This window comes from Apodemus sylvaticus, chromosome 1 (genome assembly GCF_947179515.1).
Source record: "Apodemus sylvaticus chromosome 1, mApoSyl1.1, whole genome shotgun sequence".
Taxonomy (NCBI): Eukaryota; Metazoa; Chordata; class Mammalia; order Rodentia; family Muridae; genus Apodemus; species Apodemus sylvaticus.
The window spans coordinates 32750130-32756753 of record NC_067472.1 but is presented as its reverse complement, the minus strand read 5'-3'; positions in this window follow the sequence as shown (position 1 = coordinate 32756753).

Here is a 6624-nt window from a genome sequence, read left to right as displayed (position 1 = left end):
AAACAGAACCCCTTCTGTCGCCCATTCACACAGGCCTATTGATGATTCTCATGTTAGTGTCTTGTTTGTATGACATTTAAGAAAAGATCTGGTTGGGCAACACATTCTATTTATTATGTTATTTGAAATCTTAATGCCGTCTCACGGTGTTGGATTGTATGGCACTTTATTCTTTTGTGTTGTGTATAACCATAAATGGAAATTTTATTTTGTGTCTAATTGTCATTATATTGCATTAATTTAATAAGATATTTTTATTTATTAAACATTTGTTGTTGTTTTTTTTTTAAAAAATCCTCCCTATTAGCCTCTCCACATCTCCCCAGAGAAGGGGAATCTCCCCTGGGTACCACCCGACCCTGGGATATCCCATCGTAGAAGATATAAGCACATCTTCTCCCACTGAGACCCAACTAGGAAGTCCAGTTAGGAGAAGGGGATCCAGTGGGAGGCAACAGAGTCAGAGAAGACCTTCACTCCAGCTGTTTAGGGGACCCACATGAAGACCGAGCTACACATCTTCTATGAATATGTAGGGGGTCCAGGGCCAGCGTCTGCATGTTCTTTGTTTGGTAGTTCAGTCTCAGTGAGCCCCCATGGGCCCAGGTTAGTTGACTCTGGAGGTCTTAGGGAGTCCTTACCCCTTTGGCTCACTCTTCTGTTTCCATCTGCTACTGGGTGGAGCCTCTCAGAAGAGTTATGCTAGACTTCTGTCCGGATGTGCCTGGTGAGGACGGTAGAATGGTGGTTGGACAATGGACAGTGGAGCTCGGGGACAGCCCCCAGCTAGGTCAGGGCAGCTGGGATTGGTTTTTGTTTTTTATTTTTCCTTAATCAAATCCTTCCCAGTTCAACCTCCAGTGAAAAACTCTCTTAGAATATCTGCATTCTGGCTTTATTCTTTTCCCCCATACAGCTTTTATGTTAATATAGCATTCTATTGAATCCTGACTAACAAATATTATCAAAATAATTTATTTAAAGAATTTAGTAGGAGCTGGAGATAGCTCAGTGGTTAGGAGCACTCGCTGCTCTTGTGGAGGACACGGGATCACTTCATAAGCATTCAAATGGTTACAACCACCTTCCAGGGAATCAAGCCAATCAAGTGCTGTCTTCTGGCCTCCGTGGGTAACGTGTGCACATGGTGTCTATGTATACGTGCAGGCAAAACATACAAACCCATAAAATAGAAATAGATCTAAAAAACACTTCAGTCTGTTTCGCTTTGAAGATTTAATAAAATAAGAAAACTGTCACAAGTCTTCTATCCAAAATGGAGATCTGGGGTGGGTGGGAGGAGAAAGGGGGCCCCAGACAGCGGAGGAAGTGAAAGGCACGCTCAGATCTGTGAACACGGAGATGCACTAGCAGCAACATGAAGCTGCGTGTGCGTCAGTCTTCAGCTCCGAAGAGAGAGTGAGAAACCTGGAGCTACGTAAAGTTCAGGACCTGGACCGAAGACCACAGTCACCATTAAAGAGAGTGTGTGCCGGGCTGGAGAGATGGCTCAGGGGTTAAGAGCACTGACTGCTCTCCCAGAGGTCCTGAGCTCAATTCCCAGCAACCGCACGGTGGCTCACAACCGTCTGTAATGAGCTCTGACACCCTCTTCTGGTGTGTCTGAAGACAGAGACAGTATAAATAAAATAAATCTTAAAAGAACAAAGAAAGTGTGTGTCATTCAGTCATTGAGTGCATTGTCTCTCTTGACCACTTCTTCAGCAATTCAGTTTAAAGACGCTTGTGATCTTTGGATAGTTTCTTAAAACCAGATACTCTCAAAGCATGGTGGGCGTTTCTAATAACATATGGCAGACTCTGGATATTAGTGAAGGAAGATCTGCATCTTTCTAGTAATAATGACACATTATGTCCGCCCCCTGGAAACAGAGCCCCTGGACAGTCAAGGAGTTTACCAGCAGAAGGAGTCCTGGCAGGATTGTCTCATATGTCAACGTGTTGGTGAATGTATTTTCTCTGAGCGGCTCCTTCTCCCTCCACTCTTGGTCTTTGGAGTCTAAGGATTAGCCTTCCTCTCCTGGCCCTCACCCAAGCTGAGAAATACAAAGTGCCATTTAGCTCCAGAAACTAATATGCCATTGCCATTACAAACCTCTCAGTGACTCGTCGTTACATTTTACCAGGCACTATGAGGGAGGCAAAGAAATACCCCATGCCTTGCAGTCTTGCCAAAGAGACAATGTAAAAATCATTTAAAATGTTTATTTGCCGAGCAGTGATGGCACATGCCTTTAATCCCAGCACTTGGGAGGCAGAGGCAGGCAGATTTCTGAGTTCAAGGCCAGCCTGGTCGACAGAGTGAGTTCCAGGACAGCCAGGGCTATACAGAGAAACCCTGTCTCAGAAAAAGAAAGAAGAAAAAAAAAAACAAAACTAAAACATTTATTTAATTAAAACAGTCAAATTCATTAAAAAAAAAATCATTTGAAGCCATTCAGCCGTGCGTTAGGACATGAGAGTTTAGGATGATGCCGGGAACAATGAGCTCTGAGTACAGGAGGTTAGATTTGGATATGGTTTGTCCCTCGAATAGTCTAGCACTGGGTGCATCATCTCCGAAGTGGTGGTGTGGACAGGACGGAGCCTTCAACAGCTGGTGGCTGGTCTTGAGGAGGATTGATGGCTTTCTGTGGGAAATGAGTCAGGGCATATGGTTACTGTGGAAAGCTGGTCTCACTCTCGTTGTTGGGGATTGATCCATACCATGGTTGGTGTACTGAGGCCTCAGTTTCCTTCACTACCTCTTTCTCTGCGATCCCTCCTGTACACTGCATGTATGTGGGTTCCCGCCACATGAGGTTGCTCATTAAGCTTTGACGACATCAGAGGCTGTTGCCAGGTATGGAGTGTCAACTTGGACTCTGAAGCCTCCGAAAGCATAGAAACTCACTTTCCTTGTAAAATAGCCATCCTACAATTTAAACAGAGTAAACTCAAAGGGCCAGGAGTCCTTTACAGAGGATAACAGTCTCTACAGCATGGAGAAGATACCAACCCTTGATAGCACAGAAAGTGACTTACTTCTTCCAGACAGTGTAAATGTAACAAAGGACAAAGGGGGGAATCAAGTGGCACTGTAGGACCACCTTTTGGGGAGACCCCCACTCCATTTTTGGGATAGCGTACACCCAAGGAAACGCGAGAGACTGACTTGATGCAAATGCATGAGGCAGTTTATTATCAGAGCTCCGGGCCGACACAAATCTCACACAGGAGACAGAGGAGTCGACCCTGAGGCTCAAAAGTTAGGGGTTTATATAGGAAAAGTCATGGGTGTTGTCAGGGGGGTTTGGCACGGTTACACATGATTTGCTGATTCAAACATTGGCGGGGGATTCTGGCACGCAGGGTGGGTTTTTTGGCATATGTGCAGATCCGGCGATGTCAGCGATGTAGGAGGGCGGTTTATTTTTGTTAGTAGGAAGGTCCCTTTGACATTAGTAAACTGCATCCAAGGGACAGGAAACAGGAGACTCCAGTCCAGATGGTGTCTGACCCATAGGAGTTTGCCCAGGCATGCCCCTTATCTTTTATGGCCGGTCTGTTTGTGGAATGGCTCAACCACAACCTTGCTTCAAGTTTGTCCGGCGTGCCCAGGCTCTAAGTCTGCTTGCTGCCTCAACTATGGATTCTGAAAAGTCCCAACTCCCTTCAGCACTTCCCCTGTATTGGATACTCTGGCAAATTCTATCTGATTACAAATGACCTAGCATTTCTGCTTCTAAAGCTTCTCATGTGTACAAATTGTCACACACATAAGCTTACCCATTGCACCTTTATTCTGAATGACCAAACATTAAAAACTTCACTTGTAACTGAATTTTGGCATAACAGAGGTGGGGCTTTTTTTTGATCAGTAATTTGGGGCCTTTGTTGAGTCTTGAAATCCCCTAAATCGGGGCTTTCCCTCTCATTTTAACACCTTGCTTTCTTCCTGAGAAATCGGTTTGTCTGCTTTGAGATTAGCTGTCCAGCCTTCAAATACACAACACAGATGGCTTAGCAAGCTTGAACTAAGTTACCAACACAAAGGACTATGAAACCAAATAAAATGATCTCTTTCTAGGATGCTGGAGGTGTTAAAGACTTCAAAAATAATTTTAATAATCCAGGCATTTAGGATAAACTGGGGGGGAAATACAAACAGACAGACAAACATAAAAACCTATTTGTACAAACCAGGACCCTGACTATTGATTGTGAAAGGAAAACCTGTCTGTACTGAGAAACCTTGTATTTGGGAAGGACAGGAAGTTTCATTAATACCCATGACCTCAGGCATGACATCAGAGGCTCATATGACTTCTCTGAATCTGTTTTCGTATGGTAAATGGAGTCAGGACTACTCTTGATATCTAAGTGCCCAGCAGATGACTTGGCATTAGAAGGCTCCAGGAAACCCATATATTGGTATTGCTGATTTCCAGAAATGGTCTATTAAATTATTTTAAGATCCTGGAGCCCTATATCCATCCCGATTATTACTGCTACGGAGGACTTAAACACTAGCTTTAAAAGTATTAAGCTTTAAAAATATTTTTGAAAAGCTTAATGTTTTTTAGATTTGTTTATTTTATACTCTGGGTATGAATGTTTTCCTTATACGTGCGTAAATTCCCCTCTTGCATTGCTGGTACTCACAGAGGTCAGGAGAGGATCTTGTGGGACTGAAGCCATGGATAGCTATGAGCCACCATGTGGGAGCAGAAACGGGTTCTCTGCAAGACCAATGTCTGCTTTTAGCCACTGAGCCACGTCTCCACCCACCCACCATCAAAGTGTTTAGCTTTTACATCTGCCTTTAATTAATACATATACTAATTAAAGTTGTGGCAGACTGGAAAGCTAAATTGAGAAATTTTGGAATTTTCATAATGTCAAAATTAACTGCAATTTCTTTTCAATTTGTGTCATCAATTTCTTTAGAGACATTTGGGCCTTTCATGCCAGTTAGTGCTGAATTACTGCAAAGCTAAACTTAGACTGAATGACATATTTAGGGTAATCCACTAAATGTTGAGTTTAGGGTAGACCATGTTTTATTTTGTTTTTTAGAAAAGATACTGTGTTCTTTATTTCACCACAAAGAACTTTCTATCAAAGAGGGAAGCTATCTCTCTTTCCACACCTGGAGTTAAATATCAGTCTATTATTGAGTCAAACTGAAAACAAACAGTACAACCATGACCCAGCAGGTGTCATATTGTATTGGGGTCTACACACAATAAATGACCAATTACCTTCTTTGTTCTTAATTCACCAGATGCCTGCCATACCCACCTGGCATTTTGGGGAATACATAACTGGCTTAGACATCCACCTTCAGGAGCCTGAAAGCTGAAATACTCTCTTGGGCGAATAGCTTTTCTCCCTACAGAAGCTGGACAGCACAAAAGCCAGAAAACTGTCAAAAATAAATCATAGACATCTGTGTCACTTGTCCCTCTGTCGCGACTGGGCCATGTACTTCCAGAGGAGGACTTTGCTACAGAGCTCCTACCCACTGGTCACTTAGAAGCAGTCTGGTCCATTAGACCAAGTGTCACAAGATGGCAGTGCTTGTGTCCAAGGGGCCCTTAGTCACTTAATAATGACCTGAAAGCTGTTCTTAATGGCGGTGATAGAAACTCAGTTACAACAATAAGAAGTCATACCATGGGCTGGAGAGATGGCTCAATGGTTAAGAGCACTGACTGCTCTTACAGAGGTCCTGAGTTCAAATCCCAGCAACCACATGGTGGCTTATAACTATCTATAATGAAACGGTATATTTGAAGACAGCTATAGTGTTGTTATATTTATATTATATATGAGTATAATAAATAAATAAATCTTTAAAAAAAGAAGTCATACCAAGCTTTCTTTTAAGTGAAAGTGCAAAAATGGTGACTCAATAAGGAAAAAAAAAATCAGGCTGGAGAGATGGCTCAGTGGTTAAGAGCACTGACTGCTCTCCCAGAAGTCCTGAGTTCAATTCTCAGCAATCACATGGTGGCTCACAACCATCTGTAATGGGATCTGATGCCCTCTTCTAATGTGTCTGAAGATAACTACAGTATACTCACATAAATAATAAATAAATCTTTTTTAAAAAAGGGAAAAAACAAACAAGCATCATATCCCAAGGCTGTTAAGATCTACATTGCAATAACATATTTTAAGAAAGAGAAACTATTCCTATAATTTTATTATAGCATATAACTATAATTATTCTGTTTTCACAGTTTTAATCTTTCTGTGCATAATCTATAAATTACACTTGTTATATGTTTTACATATATGTATGCATGTGTGTGGAGAAAACAAAGGATATAAAAGGCTCAGTACTACCTGCTATCAAGCTCCCAAAGGATCTTGGGATGCAGCCCACAAATAAAAGGTGTAAGGGTCTGGGGAGATGGCTCAGTAGTTAAGAGCATGTACTGCCCCGTGAAGGATCTAAGTTTGGTTCCCGGCACGCATGTCTACCAGTTGATAACTGCCTGTAACTCCAGATTCAGAGAAATCGCTGCTTCTGTTCTCAGCAGGCACATGTAGTCACGTGCACCTATCCCAACACAGATACACATACATATACATAATTAAAAATAAAGTAAATCT